Source organism: Rhodnius prolixus, unplaced genomic scaffold, assembly GCF_049639745.1.
Source record: "Rhodnius prolixus isolate KJV_2025 unplaced genomic scaffold, Rpr scaffold_5, whole genome shotgun sequence".
Taxonomy (NCBI): domain Eukaryota; kingdom Metazoa; phylum Arthropoda; class Insecta; order Hemiptera; family Reduviidae; genus Rhodnius; species Rhodnius prolixus.
The window spans coordinates 29,785,073-29,805,424 of record NW_027411624.1 but is presented as its reverse complement, the minus strand read 5'-3'; the positions used below and the strand labels follow the sequence as shown (position 1 = coordinate 29,805,424).

The 20,352-nt window shown below is 35.9% G+C and overlaps 1 protein-coding gene and 1 long non-coding RNA gene across 2 annotated transcripts in view; one reads left to right on the top strand and one right to left on the bottom strand.

Annotated features, from left to right (window-relative positions):
* Positions 1–20,352, bottom strand: part of LOC141458380 (acyl-CoA Delta-9 desaturase-like) — a 98,723-nt gene that overhangs the window by 5,328 nt on the left and 73,043 nt on the right. The gene's annotated exons all lie outside the window — the stretch shown is intronic.
* Positions 1–20,352, top strand: part of LOC141458386 (uncharacterized) — a 94,334-nt gene that overhangs the window by 1,826 nt on the left and 72,156 nt on the right. Inside the window, exon 2 of the long non-coding RNA XR_012460910.1 lies at positions 1,162–1,365. This is a non-coding gene — a long non-coding RNA (uncharacterized lncRNA). The remainder of the gene's footprint in view (positions 1–1,161; positions 1,366–20,352) is intronic.

The window sequence follows — 20,352 nt, the reverse complement described above, 5'->3', positions numbered from 1 at the left end:
CCTCCTGGGTCACTTGCCATAAAGAGACCATATTCCGTATACCTCATCCAAATACGAGGTCTGTTCAAAAAGTATCGCGAATTTTGAATTTCAGCAGATTACGTATATTCGATTTTCGATTTTTTTGTGGCGTTATGTTGGTACTCATGTCTCTCACTTATGCCGACAAGTTCGGTCATTTTGAATGTTCAGTTAATTTTTGACAGCTGCTTTGCTTGCGCGTGTTTTGGCTCGTCTTCGATTTTTGCCTATTCCAAAAAGAGTCTTTTGCGTGAAAAACAAAAATTAAGTGCGCGGACGCATTCCTAATGTTAACTGTGACATATACGGTGAAGCTACCTTGGACCGAAGCAATGTTTACGGTGGTACAAAATGTCTCTCAGAGGGCTGAGAAGAAGTGAACGACGAAAAGCATGCCGGACGCTCGAGCACAACAACAACAACAACAACGAAAACATTGATGAAGTGAAGAAAATAGTATTGGGCAATCGTCGAATCATCGTTAAAGAAGTTGCTGAAGACCTAAACATATCGATTTGGCTCGTGCCATTCGATTTTTTACCAATGATTTGGGCATGAGACGGGGTCGCCGCGAAATTCGTACCAAAATTGCTCAATTTCGACACGAATTTTTGGCCAAAAACAACGCACTAATGATGCCGCCAGCCACCGTATTCCCCCAGATCTGGCTCATTGTGACTTTTTCTTGTTCCACGAACCTGAGGAGGCCCATGAAAGGAGGACGGTATGCTATGATTGAGGAGATAAAGCCGGCATCGAAGGAGGAGCTGAACAAGATCACAAAAAATGATTTTTTAAAGTGCTTCGAGGATTGAAAAAAACGTTGATGGCGCAAGTGTAAAATATCTGAAGGGGGCAAAATAAGATATTCATGAATAAATAAATAATTTTTGAAAAAGCACAAAATTCGCGATACTTTTTGAACAGAGCTCGTAACTCTATCTTGTTGAATCAACTCCGAATTTTTTTGGATTTTATTTAATACCTACTGACATTAAAGTTTGCGAAAGATTATTATTAATTTTTCTATCTAATTCTCAGCTGGATTTTGGTTATTTTGTTTTATTCCTCATTTCATAGATCTTTTGTTATTTATCTTTAATGATTATTATTAATTTAGAGTGAAAACTTTATGTTTAGACTTGGTTCCATCACCGAAGCCATGTTTTAAGGGTATGAAGATAAGGATTGCAGTGCACGAGTTGTTGGAGAAGCGACTGGATCTCAACTTTTTGTGATGAAATTTAAATGGATAAACAACCAGCCTAAAAAAGGCTTATTAACCAAGCAAATGTTCGTCGGATGGAGCTGTAGTAGATCTGGGAGAGGACTGATTTTCACTAAGTAAGTAAGATCTCTTTGCCCTGCTATAGAATAATTTCTGTCAACAGCTGGTAATCCTTTCATATATTTTAATTCAATATTTCAGCGAATTTTTTAAGTGAATATATTTTTATAGTTCTAGTGTATTAGACTGGGGTAGTTTATCCTGAATTCTTCCTTAAAACTTCCTTAGTGGTTCTTGGTCTTTTTTTTTGGGAGCGGAGGTATGCCAGGGTCATTCCTTGTGTGCTCATTAACTCAGCCCGACTGTTTCCAGAATGAAATAAGCCTTTCCCATATAAACTCACGTACTACTTTCTTAATAAGGAAGCAGTTGGTTATAGATTTTTAAATAATATATTTTAACCTAAATTTCCATTTAGAATATTTAATAAATTATTCATTAAGATCATTATCAAAATGATTAACGCTAAGTGAGTGACCAGTTAAGTGACGGTAATAAATTTAGAGAAACGGTTCTTGTCTTTAAAGAAAAAGGGTAGTCATCATTGTTATTTCACTACAGATGTTTTAAGAACTCAAGATTTTGTTTTTATTTGTGCGTTAAGTGGGGTAATTGCACTTTCTCTAATATTCATTTAATGTAATGAATCAATGTCATTGTTACAAGTTAATCGTTCTATTCACTTATTCTTTGTTATAACCTTTTTTTTGTGTATCATGCTTTTTTTTTTAATTTTTATTTTCTATAAAAGTAACCGAACAATATGTCATCGTGAAATCTTCAGGTAGCCCTAGGGTTACCTTCTGCTGTTGTTCAGTTTATCTCGGCCTCACCTTGGTTTGCTCTACGTTCGCTTCAATTAGATAGCGCTAGCTATCAGTTTAGGTATCGTAAGACCGCTACTGCAGCGCCATCATCTCCCTGACGAAGATTTTCAAAACACAACAACCCAAGTTCCATCTATAACCTTAAATATGAGTAGTTTTGTGCATACAAAGTACGATTTGCAGACAGAATTGTTTTTCTGTTATCATTTGAAAAAAAAAATCTACTGCAGAATTGCATTTAATGCTTGTCGAAGCTTATGGTGAATATGCTCAAACACAGTGTTTCGAGTGGTTCAAACAAAAATTCAAAAGTGGTTATCTTTGATGTGAGAAACGAAGAGTGTGTGGGAAACCACGGAAAAAGTTCGCAGACAACGGAATTGCAAGCCTTATTGGATGAAGATGGTAACTCAAACTCAACAAGAACTTGTGGATCAATTGAATGTGACGTAGGAAGCCTGTCTCCATCCGTTTGAAAGCTAGGGGAAAGATTCCTGAAAGTGGGAAAATGGGTTCTGCCCATGAACTGAATGAAAGACAGCAAGAAAATCGAAAAACCACTTGTGAAATGGTGATCGTTAGTGTAAAATAAATGAAAAATAAAAATAAAGATGGGAGAAAACACACAATAACTAAAACACATAAACCATAATAATAATATACTTAATTCTTAAGGGTTTGAATAAACACTAATTAACATAAATATAGTTTATTCTCTTAATTCATAAGGCATAACACACAAACCATAAAGCATAACTTCCATAAAGAGTGACCAAACTCAACTCAACTCAACCAAGGAATGTCTCCAACTACCTGCAACCCTCTAGCTACCCCTAACGGTCAGCCCTTCTCTTACACCCTCTACAGGGTTGCCAAATATCTAACATTCCAAATTTACTACATTAGATACAAAATAAAGTCATTTCTCCATCGAATCGTGACAGGTGATGAGAAATGGATATATTTTGAGAATCCTAAGCGTTGTAAATCATGGGTGAATATCCAGGCGAGCCATCAACATCCACTACAAGACCAAATCGCTTTGGAAAAAAAAACAAATGCTCTGTGTTTGGTGGGATCAGGAGGGTGTAATCTATTAAGAGCAGCTGAAAACCTGGTGAAACCGTTAACACTGATCCGCTACCAACAGCAAATGATCGATTTAAATCGGGTCAGGGAAACGATCGAGACGTTCAGTTGAGAAATACTAGCACATGCAGCTTATTTTCCAGACTTGGCTCCGTCCAATTATCATCTACTCGCTTTCGTTGAAGAACGCTTCAATTCGTATGAAAATGGCTCGATAACTGGTTCGCTTCAAAAGAACTGTTTTTTTGGCTTGGCATTCATAAACTGCCGGAGAGGTGTGAAAAAAATATATAAATAGCAATGGAGATTATTTTCAATTTAAATATTTTTTATCATGTTATCATCGACGCTAAAATTTTTTACCTCATAATTTACCAAATTAAATTTGATTATTTTCCAGGATTTAAAAAAAAAAAATATTGACAATGCCATTCAATTATAAAATCATCGCAGAACGTATAATATTAACTGTTGAAGTATCCAACGAAAAAGCAAAAATCGCCAGTTTGTTCTGTGCACACAACGGGACTACTACAGGCGAAAATTAAAAAAAGAATGTAGACATGCTAATTGTGACTGTTTACAGATACATAGAGACACAGAAATTAAATAAAGTCTTGAACAGTAGAACTTCTAACTTAACATTTCAAAAAATGGCTACTTTCAATTATTTTTTTTAACAAAATATCTTTGTTGTTCGTCTATTAACGATGAAACACTTTCTTCGAAGTCACATATTTCGAAGTGGTAATAACCTTTGGCCCGGCTCACTATCTTGAACAAATAATTCATTAATATCCCACTTTCTTAGGCGTAACTTGTGATATTGTTGTTGTCGACTAGAAGAAAGTAACACATATGATAAAATCATATTGTCGGGAGAGTACTTATATTTTCTAATTTGTCATTGAATTTTACCAATTTATTATGATGAATAGTTATTTATTTAACAAGTGTGGAAAGTAGTACTTTTCCTCACGCGAGGCAGGGTTTGCACGCACGATCGAGCGAAGCGATGCGAGTGCAAGTGCAAATTGCCGAGTGTGAGGAAAATACTTTACACTAGAGTTAAATATTATATTTTTTCTGCAACCATTTATTTATTTTAAATTTAAAATTAAAAATTTCATTTTTACAGTCTACAAAAAGTAATTTATTTATTATAAACATTTATTGTTATATTACAATTATTTACATTACTTACGTATTCACATTACTTATTACATTTTCTGCTGTTTCTTTTATTGATGGAGGAGTGTTTTCTAAACAGGAATCACTAGAATCCATTTTAAATTTCTATAAGGTAACACTATAACCTTTTTAACTGTTATAATTAAAAATATCTAATTATTTATTAAAGTATTATTTTTATTTCTATATTCCTTTCAATTTTTATTTTATTTTTTAATATTCGTTTTTTAATTATTTAGATAAAATAAATTTAAATAAGCTTATTAGAGTTTTACAGAAAATATTTATGTTAATAACAAAACTTCTTATATCAAGGAAGCACAATAAAGTTTTTCCACTCACTTGTGCGGAAAGTGACACTAATGGGAATTTCCCCCCACAAGTGTGGGAAGTTGGGCATTACACAGCTGATTTTAATTGAGTAATGAGAACTTCCCTACATGGTTGCAGAAAAAAGTAAGTTAATGATGGTTGAAATTAATTTTTTATTTTTTTTACTTTATTAGTTAAGTTACACCAGCGCAGATACGCTATAAGTAACGATGACAATAACTGACACCACTACTAACTCCACTAATGTTCTACAGGGCCAGCGGTACTGGATTACGGGTGTTTTCTGTATGGTCAGGCCTGCAAGTATGTTATGCGACCCCTTCACGTACTACAAAATAAATGTATCAGATTGTGTCTCGGATTCTTGAACAGCACACCTGTGGACGTAATGTACGCAGAGGCTGGCGAATTACCGCTCGCTTATAGAATAGAAGTACTGTCCGATCGATATGTCTTAAAAAAATTAGCCACGAACCGGATAATTTATAATAAAATAAGCCAATTAAATACCGAAGTCCTCACTCACAAATATTGGACAAAAAAGAAAGGCCCCATTTACACAGAAAGTTTTATTAGAATCTCTACCTTTAGAGATAAGGTATATTCTAATAATAAGTTAGATGTGTACAACTTAAAATACGAACATTTATTGAGCGAATTAAGTGTTAACACTTCCTTCGACTTGATAAAGGTACCGGAAAAGATGAGAACCGCGGCCTTCGAAGATTACATTTCTTCCCATTATCCGGGCTCATATCATTTATTTACAGATGGGTCCAAAATCAATAATAAAGTCGGAAGTGCTGTGTATGATCCAGTTCGGAACTATTTTACGATAATTAAATTAGAAGATGAGGCGTCCATCTATACAGCGGAGCTAATTGCTATTTTAACGGCTTTAAAATATATTTATTCGTTGTCGGAGAAAAAATATACCATTATTAGTGACAGCCAGAGTGCGTTGTGTAAATTATCACATATACACAACCAGTCTGCAGGAATGAATCACATTATCGCAGAGATTGTAGAAACTATTGCCATCTTTAAAGAGAAGGGAGTCTGCATTAATTTCTTGTGGGTAAGGGGTCATTGTGGTATAAAAGAGAATGAAATTGTTGATACACTTGCAAAGGAAGCCACCAATAGTGGGGAAATGGCTAATTATAAATTACCACACACCGAGATCAAGGGTATAATTGCAAAAGCAGCACTACAAAAATGGCAGACAGATTACAATAATGGTGATAAAGGTAGATTCTATAAAACTATGGCAGATCAGTTACCTAGACAACCATGGTTTAAGGGAACTGGCACTAATAAATGGGTTGTTACGACAATAAGCAGGCTGAGAGCGAACCACGCGGTGTGCGGATCGTATCTTCACAGGATCAACAAAAGGTCCTCTCCTCTTTGCGTAGATTGCAATGAGGAGGAAGATTTCAAACATGTAATAATGATATGTCCACGTTATGTGATAGAAAGGAAACGAATGTTTGACGATATATACAGGTATTTAGATGCACCATTTCGCTACGAAGACATTATATTCTCCACCAACATTTATGTGCTTAAGTCGATAGCAGAGCTAGCAATGAAATATGAATGTAGTTAGAAGCTATAGCCGAATTAGAATGAATGGAAGAAAATGCTTAGAGAAGGATTACGGTGATTTTAATTTCGGTTAAGCTATAAGGATGGCAGGAGCACAGAGTGCTGCTCCATCCATTAGCAGTAGTTTATGTAAATAGCAGTATATAGTAGAATGATGAATGTGTGAAGCGAATGTATTTGTAGGTAAGAATGGAGAGTGAGTGATATTCTAGTGATAAGCACCTAGACGATGCTGGCTGTATGGCGGAAGCCAATGCAAAAAAAAAAAAAAAAAAATTGAGGAGAGAAGTTACCCAGTGAGATAATACTCCCTAAGTCGTCTCCCAGGACTAGGTACTCTCTTCAGAAGAGAAAAAATCGCGAGGCCACTGGCTGATTTTAATCGTCTGGGAGGATGATCTGGATGGTGATGAGTTGATAAATGGCGGACAAGAGGATTGGAATGAGAACTGCAAGTTCTGATGAAAACTTTTATAGCGAGTTCGTGCAACTTGGAGCTACAAAAAGAATTTCCAGGTCTGTGTGGATAGTGTAATGGGTTCAGATGACTTGAAGAGGAGGTTTATGATGCGGGAATTAGTTAGAGATTTTAATGAGTTGATATTCGGAATATGAATTACGAGTTTACGAAAATAAATAAATATATATTTTAACAATAATTTAGACGTTTGTAAAGATATACTACAATAATTTAAAATGATTTAAATTGTAACTAGAATGCACAACTATAATGACGTTAAATAGATATATGTTTAAATACTTAGATAGGGACGCGCTCGCGGTGTAACTCGCTGGTAGAATCTTGATGTTACGCTGGTAAAATACTGAAGAACAATCATCGACTGATTCCCCACTTCCTGTAGAGAGACCATATATAGCCATCACCACACATTGACAAGTCTTGTAATTACGGGTCACACTCAAACATCTCTTGCCGTGTGTTGACCCTAGTCTTGAATAGGCCGGGTGACAGGCGTTGGAAGTTATCAAAGGGCTGTAGCCAGGTATTCGGTCTTTTGAGTGTTTGTAGCCAGGTGGTCACTGTATACTGACCGTATAATGGCCCTTTTGAAAGCGGTGTGTCTTTGGCGGGCGGTCCTTTTTTTGCCCGTGCACTGACCGCGGCACTTGGTCTAAATACTAGCGTCTGACTGGCACCACTAGTTATAATTTTTATAATTAAAAATTATATATTTTTCTTCTGTTATCACATCACATCAAGATTTGAAACGTAAAATGGAGCGTTAACAATAGTTCGGAGAATTTTAGACTGAAGAGATTGAAATCGTTGAAGATTGGAGCAGACGTCGAATAGTATTACTGTTAGGCTTGTCGAAGGAAGGTGAAATAATGAGGTCCAAATTCACAGTCACAAGGACTCAAGTCAGGCGAATAAGAGAGGCTGAGGAGCCACAGGAATGTTTTTACCGGCCAAAAACTCGTTTATTGAAATTGCTGTGTGACAAGGAGCATTATCGTGATGCAACACCCACTTGTTCTTGATGTTTGGTCTCACACGAATGACCCTTTTTCGAAGTTTTTCAAGAACCTCTCGATAAAAGTGTTGATTGACCGTTTGAAAAACTTTCTTTTGGCCCGTAAAAACATTCCTGTGGCTCCTCAGCCTCCTTATTCGCCTGACTTGAGTCCTTGTGACTTTTATCTCTTCCCGAAGTTGAAAAATCACCTCAAGGGAACTCATTTTGGGACAGTTGAAAACATTCAAACGGCTGTAACCGGCCAGCTGAAGGCTATTCCAGTATCGGAGTTCGAGCACTTCCCAAACCATCGCAGTCTTCCTGCCTTTTATGCAAGACACAATATCAGGCTCCCACAAACAGTTCAGCCACTTCTTGGTTCGTCCTGAGATTCTGAAGCCTTTCTCTATCCTCGCCAGGTCCTAATATTCTCCTTAATATTTTCCTTTCCCCACCTGCGTAATCTTTGCTCATCTGCTCGGGTCAAAACAATGGCATTTAACCTCCAATCCAAACTCTTTTTTGGCCGCTACTTCCATTTCCAAGAATATCGCCTTTAGCTCTGCTTGAGATCGTGCCAATAAAGCCACATCATCAGCATAGGCTAACACCTGTACCATCCTAGTGTAAGATTTCAAGACTAAATCCAGAGAAACTATTAGAGAAAGTAGGAAAAATAAAATAGAATGAATTAATCGGATGTTGGTTAAAATTGACATTAACTAAAATAGTGTGTGAAGCAATGTTGGTTGAAGGTCCTGCATTCTGAAGGTATCTCCTTTGAAGAACATTTACCATGGAACAAAATAACCCAAAGGGGACAAAATTAATTACATTTTGTGACAAAAAGAGAAAGCCTTTTTTCTTCTTCGGTTGTCCTACATTTCTATCAAAATTATTTTTGGTAAATAAATTGTCAAAACGGTATATTAATAATCATTTAACACATAGTACGTCTCATTAGCACCATGTACCTTCACAGAAAGTGGGATAAATTGCCAGGTCATCGTGAATAGTGATTTGGCATTTCTATTTTTATTATTTTTTATTCTTATTTTTTATTTTTTTGAAGTAGCCTTAAAGTATTTTTTTTTTCTAGTTGTTACTTTGCAATTTAGTAACCTACTTTTGTTCCTGTGATGGTTAAGTGTGAGAAATAGTGAGTGGCAAATCATTGAGAGTGAGATGCGAAATCTCTTCTGACGTGGAATGCAGACTTTAACTTCCGTTTTTCATAGTTTTAGTTCAAACTTATGTCTAATACTGGAAAGTAAAGTATTCTATCTTGTCAAATTATAGGTTTTTACCGTCGAATTTTCGTCGGAAATGTTCACCATATTGCAGTCGCATACGATTTTGTTTTTTTTTGACTTGGACGCTTTTATCTAAAGCAGCGTATCCCAACCTTATTTTGGCTCGAGTACCACTTGGTAGTACATCATACTAAATTGTACTACTTCGTAAAAATGATTGTATTTCGTGAAATTTGTTATTCCGAGTTTGTTATTTTACTATTATTATTTTTTTTTTTTTTTGCGCATCAACAGCTGAGGTTATTAGCGCCCGGAGCTTTTTCCAGTACACTGCCGGCCTCCGGACAGTGTTCTCTCTTTACAGACAACACTGTCCATCACCGGACAGTGAGCTGTAAGAAGCTCCTAGGAAGAGAAAATCTAAAGGGTCAGCTGCTGGATTCGAATCCGGGACCTCCGCGTGGGAGTCCAGTATGCTAACCTCATGGCTAATCCCTTCCCTTTTTACTATTATTATCTTTATTTGTATAGAGATACAATGTATCTGCTACAAAGGAGTTCCAAGTTCACGATCATTTTATAAACTTTGTAAAGTGTAAGATCTTAGTTTTAAAACTTTTTTTAAATAATTAAAAATTGCGCACATATTTTTCTCTTCAAAATTATTAATTAATTTACAAAGTTCTTCTTTAGGATTATTATATTTGTGCCCAAATCTTCTAAATTAATTTCTTTTAAGCATTCAACTACCTGTAAGTACCAATTAAATTTAATGTTGCTTGGATAGAGCTTACTTATTACAATCCAGTCTCTTTAAGCAGATCTTTACACAGTTATCATTTAAGTTCTGTCACATGATAATTCTATTAGATTTTCTTTATCTTTTAATGATAATGATGTAGGTTTTCCTAAATTTTCTTTATAGAAGAGGTTTGAAATCCATTTATCATTTGTGTTTTCGGGTTATGGAAAATACTCAATGAAAGACAATTTTAATCCTGTTAAATGTGCTATTATATTCTCTCCTATATCTTGAGACAGACCAACCTTATTACTGTATTTCTATGATAGTTTGATGCTTTCATTTTTTTAAATTTTTTATGTCCGCCATTATTGATTATATTTCGCGTACCACCGTTGGGAAACGCTGATCTAAAGTATCCTTTGAGTTTTAAGCATGTTCCAACATGAAAACTATGTAAGGTTCAAATTTAGTTAAAATTATTAACTCCAAGGAGAGTTAAATATTATCCCCATCGTTATCAAACCTTTATTTTTATTTATTTATTTTTGTGAATTTCAACAATAAGGTTGCATCCCATCAGCGTTACCAAATCATTCTAAATCCACTCATTTACAGCCGTAATCCACGTCACTTAAATCTTGTGACTTTCTAAAGCACCCGGATTAAGATCCAGAGAGTTGTCTGTCTGTATGCTTTACTCATTTTAAACTCATTTTAACCCTGATTGAAAGCAGTCCATCATCCAATAGTGGCATTCTTATCATATTTACCTTTAATATACATCAGGGACAGGTTGTAAATTAACCTGTTAAGTGTGTTTGACTTGTATACACGTCAAACCAAGTCTCTGTTACGGTGCGTTCGACATGTATACTCGTTGTGAAAAATATAAAATTGCCATTAACTATAAAAACTAGGAATTTTAATAAAATACAATAAGAATATTATTTGGTGGGATGTTTTCTTTATCTTACCAATAGAACTGCCAAGTATTTTATACAGAGGAGTGGTGGAGGGAGCCAGCCAAATGATAAGTGGTTGGTACATGTTTGGTCTCCGCATTAGAGATTGGGGAATTACGCACACAAATAGAAGCTCACAAACCCTTGTGCAATGCCCGTTTTTACCTCTTAGATAGAGGTTCAGACCTCAGTACGAGCATGAGTTCATTTCAGTACAGAATTCAAAAAGCTCTTTTCTTCCTTGTAAAAGCTCTTCTAAAAGTTAACTAGAGCAGGGTTCTTTGTTTGGCGTCGGGGACAGTTGTTTAGCGTTATCCAGGGGGCACCAACGAGGAGGCAACTGTCATCACCCTCCTGCTTCAGACTGCTCACGGGTCATGATTATTTGCAGGCCCACCTATGTCGCATTGGGTTGGCGTGGACCCGACCTGCACTCTGTGTGGAAGAGAAGACATGTCCTCCGAACACCTTGACGTGTGTCTTTCTATCGAGGACATAAGAAGTCTTATCTTATCGGACGATATCTACAGGAAAAAAGCATTAGTGTACTGGGAAGCCCGACGTCGAATGGCAAAACTGCCGTGACTTACGGGTGGCGTAGATAAAAAAAAACAAAAAAAAACGAGCTATACATACGTGAAGCGGTGCAAGATTTTTGAATGAGCACAGAATGCTCTGGTAATCTCAAGCCCCCAGAGATTGCAGAAAAAGTCGCTTGCAGTGACTATTATGTCGTTGTAAACTTTTGATTGTTTTGCCCTGCTGCGTTCGATGTGTATACACGTCATTGTCTGATTTTAATTCCGCACACTGTGGTTTTTTTTTTAAAAAAAAAACTAAATTCCACGCTTAACTGGTTAAAGGTTTAAAACGCTAAAAAATTATTGGAAACTACAATTACGTTTAGAAAATAACGAAATTTGCAATACCTTCACCTAAATTGACTTATTTCTTAAAATTCATAAAGTTCATGTAATATTTTCCCATGATGCTCTCAGTAAGATGGTGTAGGCCAGCGGTAACCTATGACCTAGTGGACCCAGTAAACAAATCTTAATTACGACGATTGGTATATATTCATTGAATTTAAATGTGCTTGTGTATTGAGATATGTGGCAAAATGTGGCGTAATTCTATCATTAAGCAAGCGAGTACATGTTTCAACGTGTACTATTTTGCTAACATTTAATGATCTCTTTCAAGTTATAATTTAGGATTTGGTGATAATAAATTTTTAATTATCTGGATTATTCCATCTGTATTTTATTTTATTTTCTGTACTACGTGACAACTTGTAATCTAAAATAGAAGTGATGTGATCCACCAGCAAAAAGTTTTGTAAAAAAAATTTGAAAAATCATTCCCACTTAGGGTAGTCGGGTGAGATGGCCACCATTTTATTTGGAGGGTGTCTGCAAAATTTTGGTCAGGTCTAGGCTTACTTTATTATTATTTTTGGAAACCTCATACGCTCACAAACATAAGATAAGGAAAAAAATTCAGAAAAAATGCTGAGGGAAACGTTTTTTTATTCTTACAAAAAAAAAAAATAGCAGTTGGCCATCTATCCCCGCTGGGTTGGGTGAGTTGGCCAGTGTAACTTGGGAGAGATGGCCACATATTGTAAATGAAATTGCGCTAGTAAAACGTAAAAATAACAGAAAGAAATGAATGGTTACTTAATATTTACTGATTATTCTTCTTTTTAAATGCGCTTTTACTACAATTTTGGCAAGCGTATGCAAAAGAAGAGCAATTTTCGCGGAACCACTTCCGGCATATTATGCACTCCAACCAATCTTTTTTCTCTGGTCTTGTTGTAGCTTCCCGCATATCCTGTACATTCAGTTTCATCGATTTCTAAAAATGGCATCACTTTCCTCTTCAAATTCGATTCCTGTTTCGTCTTCTTCATCGGAACTTCGGGAAGGTGAGCGTTTTCTTTTTCGGACAATCCCTTACTTTCAGAATTTTCTCTTTGGGGATGGTATTTCTTGTTGGTTTGGATTTCTTTGCAACTCTGTTTTTCACAACAGCAATGTGCTCGAGAGAAGTTAATAAAGTGGCACCGGACTTGGCTCGTTTTCTTGCAGAGACGACAGTTTTGGGTGTGGGGTTAATTCGATCTCAAATTTTCTGCCATATAATTTCCGCGGTTAGTGTTCTGTCTTTTATGCTGAGTTGGCATTTTTCTACAGTGAATTGGAAACTGAGCCAAACTATAACAGAAAAAAAGTAAAAATATTTGGCCATCTATCCCCACTGTTGGTATGGCCATCTGTCCCGAATGCTAGGAAGAGTTGGTCATCATGATAAACAAAGCACAACGCATAATTTTTGACAGTTTTTTGAGGTTAGGATTCATTAATGTATATTGTACTTACCTAATATGTAGAAAACAACGCTAACTTTTCGACACATACATTCGCTGCAGCACGCAATATGCAACTATCATAAAATTTTTTGTTGAGACGATAACGTTTTTATTCTCTGAGTTAATTAATAACGCTTTGACGCAGACCAAAATGAACTCACTGTTGTCAGACATGAATGTCCATCACTTGAGAGGTCACGCAGCGCCGTCGGACGACATTTCGGTTAAATTTCGGCTGTTGGCCATCTCTCCTGATTGGCCATCTCACCCGGACTTTACCCTATAAGAAACGTTGCCGACCACTGGTGAATCTTTGGTTACAAAGAAAAATATAGTTATTTTCAGAAGTTTTGTTCTACAAATCAAGAACCTACTTATGTTTACCACTTTTAATTAGATTTTTTTTTTTTCCTAACCGGATATTGCCCTCTCACCAATACATACAAAATATTTCCTGCTAAAAACAACTTTTTTTCGTGACAACGAAAGGTTAACCATAACATTTCTAGGTAACTCAGTTTTTATTTATAAATCTATCCCAAAAAGCAGTACTGGCAGTGTTTTTTTAGAAAACTTTAGCCTAAGCGAAAGTGACTGTTCATAAAATAATTTAATTTTATGACTTATAATATTCATTCACTTAAAAAACATCTTACTAGCCTTCATCTTTCTATACTGATTGTGCACTTTTGAAAAAAATTATTTTTTATTTTTATTTTTGAATCGTTTTTTAGCTGAATCATTCAGTTTTTATTTTTCTTTTAAAATAAATACTTGAAATGAGATAAAAAAATGAATAAGCAGTAATAAAGAAGTGAGATAGAAATAGCAATGCATGTCTTGTCAATCAAACCTTTTATCAGAATTTAAGGAAAAACTATTATGCATGGAATTTGCTTATTCATTTTAATTGTGTGGATCTAGAAACTTAAAATTAAACTCAAATATTGGTTTTCAAAATTCATACCATTTTTTTTCTTATTCCATTCTCAAATTTCTAACTTATAATTTTTCCTTTTTAAACTATGCACTTTTAATGAAGGGTGTTTAAAAAAAAAAGGCTGTAGTGAACTAACATATGTTTTTACTGATCAAAACACCAAGAATGTACCGTATATGATCTTCAGGGGTGGCCAACTTTTCTGTATACGAGGGTCGTTTGAAAAGTCCGTGCAAAAATAAAAACTACTTAATTTTTCGGGGTAAACCTTTTTTATTTTTCAACATAGTCTCCTTTTAGGCTTATACACTTCGTCCAACGCTGCTCTAGTTTGTTGATCCCTTCCGAATAATAGGATTTGTCCAAGTCTGAAAAATAGCCATTCGTTTCTGCAATCACCTCCTCGTTTGAATAAAATCTTTTTCCCGCCAGCCATTTCTTCATATTGGGGGAACAAATAGTAGTCCGAGGGAGCCAAGTCTGGAGAATAGGGGGGATGTGAAACGAGTTGGAACCCTATTTCCATTAATTTTGCGACCACAACTGCTGTGAGGTGTGAGCTGGTGCGTTGTCGTGATGGAAAAGGACTTTTTTGTGGGCCAATCGTGGGCGTTTTTCTTGCAGCTCGGTTTTCAAACGGTCCAATAACGATGAATAATATGCACCTGTAATAGTTTTACCCTTTTCCAGATAGTCGATGAGGATTATTCCTTGCGAATCCCAAAAGACAGTCGCCATAATCTTTCCGACCGAAGGAACGGTCTTCGCCTTTTTTGGCGCAGATAACCCATTGTTTAGATTGTTCTTTGGTCTCAGGAGTGTAGTGATGTATCCATGTTTCATCCACAGTGACGAAACGACGCTTAAAGTCCTGCGGATTCTTCTGGAACAGCTGCAAACCGTCCTTACACGATTTGGTTTTTGGTCAAGCGTGAGCAATCGCGGCACCCATCTTGCGGATAGCTTTGTCATGTCCAAATGTTGATGCAAAATATTATGTACCCGTTCATTCGAGATGCCCACAGCACTAGCAATCTCACGCACCTTCACTCTTCTGTCATCCATCACCATATCATGGATTTTATCAATGATTTCTGGAGTAGTAACCTCAACAGGGCGTCCTGAACTTTCAGCGTCACTTGTGCCCATATGGCCACTCCGAAAGTTTTGAAACCACTTATAAACTGTTCTAATCGAAGGTGTAGAGTCACCATAATGTTTATCAAGCTTCTCTTTAGTCTCCTGAGGCGTTTTGCCTTTCATAAAGTAGTGTATAATCAACTCACGAAATTCTTTTTCGTCCATTTTATGAAAATCACTCGACTGCCTCGATTCAAACGAATGCCAAACACAAAGAAATAGACCGATCTGGCAGAAACTTGGTGTGTGTTCTTCCAAGAGACGCTACTAACTAAACATAACCTCGATACGCGCCAGTGGTGCTATCTCTCTGACTTTGCACGGACTTTTTAAACGACTCTCGTATAGGCTCATGAAGAAAATAAATTTCCAGTCCCAACTTTTGGTGGCAGCATTCCGTACATACGGTACCTAAAAAATTCTATTTTCCGACACTTTTTCAAGATAGATTTTTACTAACTTAAAATGTAATTTAGTTTTGACGTGAATACGTCTTTAAATTTGAATTATATGGTGGCAATCCAAAAAATCTAATGATAACAAAATCGGGGGATACAGTTTGGCATTATAGTTTCGAATCTATCGTCTATATCCAAAATTAAATTAGACCACTGGATAGCTAAAGGATCAAAGAATTCATTACGATAAGCGAGGACTGTGACACATCGCGCGCGGTGGAGGAGGAAGCGCCGCCATTTTGAGATCATTTTGCTGCGTATCGAGATTTGCAATTAGTGTAACTTTTGACTCGGAGAAGCTACGATGTTCGTTTAAGTATTAATCGTCAGCTGTCGTCACAATCTATCGATTGTATATAAAACATTAGTGAAAAATAGTGACAGTAAATATAATAAGGTGTTAGAATAAAAAAATATTATCAAAAATATATAATGTCGGCCTTTACGCGTCGAAAAGCCAAAACCAAATACAGAGATCGTATACGGTTGGAAAGGGCTTCTCAAGAACAATCGAATGGTAAAAGTCGCAAAGCCGGTGGAGTCGCCATATATCGCAACATCAATAGCTTCACTGATTGTAATAGAGTTAACATTGACATTTCGGAAATTTATTTGGAAATGAAAGACGCAAAAGCTGGTGATGACTGTCTAGTAAACGAAAAAGGCCAATGGCATCTTCAAATTCGTACTCGGGTGTGTGTATATCCATCTGGGCATAGCGTTAGCAGAAATTAAACTCTTTATGTTACGATCGTTGTTAAAATATTCCAAAAACATCGCTAAAATTATACCCGATTACGAGCCTGATCTTACTACACCAATTATGATAGTTGGAGACTTTAATGTTGATGTCTCACAAAACCGTTCATTGCCCGACTTCATGCTCAGCGAGTTCAATTTGTCTTATATTGAAACTTCTCCAACAACGTTAGGTAATACCTATATTGATTTAACGTTTACCAGAAATCTCGATGTATCTTGTATGCCATTTGTGTCGTACTTTTCGTATAACAGACCTATAATTAATAAAGTTATATTGTAACACAGTAATTATTTGTTTCCTTGATTTCATCCTAAATATATAAATAAAAATATTTTATATAAAAAATATAACCCGTTACGTAAACGTATTCACGTACAACACACGGCCGTGTCCATGACACAGCCACAATACAGCTTCTTTTTTTTATCAACTACAATGTATAAGTTGTACTATTTGTTCGTAAATATGAAAAAGTTGTTATAAAAATGCACATTATGGCTGATAATTTGATTTCAATATTTCACTTTCGCGTTTTTTTTTAGGGCCAGGAAAATTTATAATGAAAGAATAATATGACTTACTTTTTGCTAATACAAAAGAAAAGAAGCTACCGTATGACACTACCAAATATTCAAGCTACGATCGTAACTGATTGTGTTCTTCGATGAGTCGAGTCGTAACTGTTGCGTTTACTCGTTGTGACAAGTGTAACGAAAGTCGAAATGTATTGAGCTGGATGAGCGGAGACCATAGTGTCAGGCTCTCAGAATTCTAGGTATTTATGACCTTAGCAAATTCCCAGAATGCATTAAAACTATTGCTAGAAAGTTTTGTCTTCTAAAATCGCTTTAAAGTCCATGGTACAGCGGAATTCCACCTCAAACATTGCGAGCGATCGACGATCGACCAAAACTAGGCCTCGTGATCGACTTGTTGGCCCACCCCTGCTCTATATGATCCAGTAAATCACGCATGCGTACTTTTTATTTGAACGTGTGAGCTAGCACAGCATTTATAAATCTTCTAGTGAGCTACCAAGGAATACTGGACGAAAGAAAGTACGCAAAATGGAATTAACACACGTTTATTGCCTACAAACATACATTTCTAGTATTAAAATCTACATATCTGACAGTAAGTGTAACAAAAAGTTAAAATGTACATTTCAATGAGAGGAGTGGGACTGTTTTTGGTCATCAAGTATTTTCTTGAAGTTTGGAGAGTATGTTGTAGCAGCCATTCTGATGCAGTTGTCCAAATGTTCATCGGTCAGTCTGTTTCTATATTTGCTTTTTATGAACTTCATACTTGAAAAAGATGCTTCACACAAGTAGGTAGAGCTGAACATAGCTTTCAACCTCAGTGCAACTTGAACTACAATTGGATATTCTTCTTTGGGGGACTAGAGGCCAAATATTTGCAGTGGTAGAAAGGGTTCTTAGATCATTTTGAAAATCGACAAATTCCATTTCAACTGCAGCCTGATCTCCACCCAAATGTTTTACAACACAAGCTGAGAAATCTTCTGCATCGATCTCTGCAAAAGGAGAGTTGACGAATTGTGCCACAATCAATATGCTTTTAAAATCTTGGAATCGTTGATCGAATTGTTGTCTTATGTCTGAAAGAATTTCCACAAGCAACTCAGGTTTGTCAACCCGAGCGTGGCCGTGAGCTACCCAAAATTACCCCGCGAGCTACCGGTAGCTCGCGATCGACTGTTTGGCGACCACTGGTGTAGTGGATAACCCACGTGCTTCCTCTGCCCCTTTCTCATAATCCAACCAGACGATTTTGTGTCTCCATAGTACCTGAAGAGTTGGCATGTGTTATAACTAGGGAACGGATTCGTATGTATTTACATATTTTTTTCTAGGCAATTTACAGACGTTTTTCAACTAGAAGTATTCATACTGACACTTTTTAAGCCGTTTGAGTCTACTTTTATTTCACATATTTCCACATATTTGGATGTTATCGCATATTTATACATATTTGATTAAAATAAATAAATATTTCTACATATTTAATCAAAATATGTACATATTTTTTCACATTTTTCATTTTGGGCATATTTTCATAATTGGGAGGTGGTTGACAGGAACTGTGAACCACAGACTGTAGGGCTGTGAATCACAATGGGTACAATGGTTATTGTAATTTACACAGAATGCTGCTAAACAGTGATGGGCACTTGTTAGTTCTTTGAAGTTGTCTGACGTTGTCTGTTCTTTCGGCTCGTTCGTTGAAGTGACCAATTCATTTCGTTCGGTCACTTAGTGTATTCTTTTTTGGGTGAAATGCCCCGAACATCGGCCTCAAACAAACAACTGGTTGCTAAATATCTTCGCGAGTTTCCAGCAGAACTTTTTCGAAGTGATGGAGACATTTTGTACTGCACAGCTTGTGACAAGCGCGTTTCTTGCTCTCAACGTTCCTAAGTCACCCAACATATTGCCACCGGATCGCACATAGAGATTAAAAACAGAAAGAAAGAGAGGACCTCCCATCAAGCCTTCCTTACATCTCCATCATCAAGTAAGTCTACTCTGAGTACAGATCTGTGTCGGGCTTTGGTTAGAGCAGATATCCCTTTCCACAAACTTAAAAACTGGTAGAAGTACTGAGCAAGAACAAAGGGTGGGAGACCATCTGCCAGATTTCTGATATTATCAGTGGAACAGAAGTCACCTCAGAACATCGTGTACCCTTTACAACCAACGAGATAACTTCTTTCAGCAAGGCACCTATAACATCTGTAGAACGATCTTTTAGTCGTTACAAGTCCATCTTACGCCCAGATCGTCGTCACTTTACGTTCCAACATTAGAAATTTCATGTGGTTGCAAACAATTTCGAAGAGTGAAGTTTCAAAATTGAAAATTTAACACATCTTTTTATAAATAGTAAAAATGTTCTTTGTTGTATAAATCATTATAACTTGTAAAAACAAATTATTTTGTTCCTAATAAATTATTATAAATTGTAAAAATGTTCTTTTCTTGTATAAATAATTATAACTTGCCCCCCCCCCAAAAAAAATCCATTTTCATAAAAAAAAAAATGTCCATTTTACTTAAATATTCCAGAAAATATTTTAAGAAAATCACATATTTTCCACATAATTGACGAAAATAAATGCATATTTTAATTAAATATTTGGCATTTTTAAATACATAAAAATCCGTTCCTTAGTTATAACTAACTCACCAGTGGGCGAGTTCTTTACACAATTGAACATTATCATTATTTATTTTATCGTTTCTCATATTTACTATTGTAATTAGTTTACAAACGTAAAGGACAAATAAGAAAAAACTAAAATGTCATTGTTGAGCTAGAGGTGCATAATAAAAACTATAATGCTGCCATCAACATTATTTAAAAAAAAAAAAAAAATCTATTCTCCAATTATTGAACTAATAGTCACAGTTACGTAATAATTTGAAAATTACTCCCCTTGTTGTTCACATAATACGCAAGAAGCACAAACCTTGAATTGACGAGAAAATAGTAGACAATCGTTTTTATAATGGAAAATTGAAAACAAAATATTATTTCTGGATGTAGTAGTTTACTTTCATTTTACCGCACAATTATCTAGTTTAACATGTTTTCTAATGTACTATGGAATGTACGAATCTAGGAGATTTACTGTTTTGTCAGAGATAGCACGAGTATACAATGGGGCGTTTCTAGTCTTGTCGAAGAGACAGTAATTTTATTAAGTTTTAGTCTTGTTTTCTTTCGTTGACTAAAGATCAGAAGGTCTTTCCTTTCTTCAATGAAATTATTATTGTTATTATTATTTTGTTTTTGGCGCATCTACAGCTGAGGTTATTAGCGCCTATTATTGTTATGTTTCTAGTAAGGTTACCA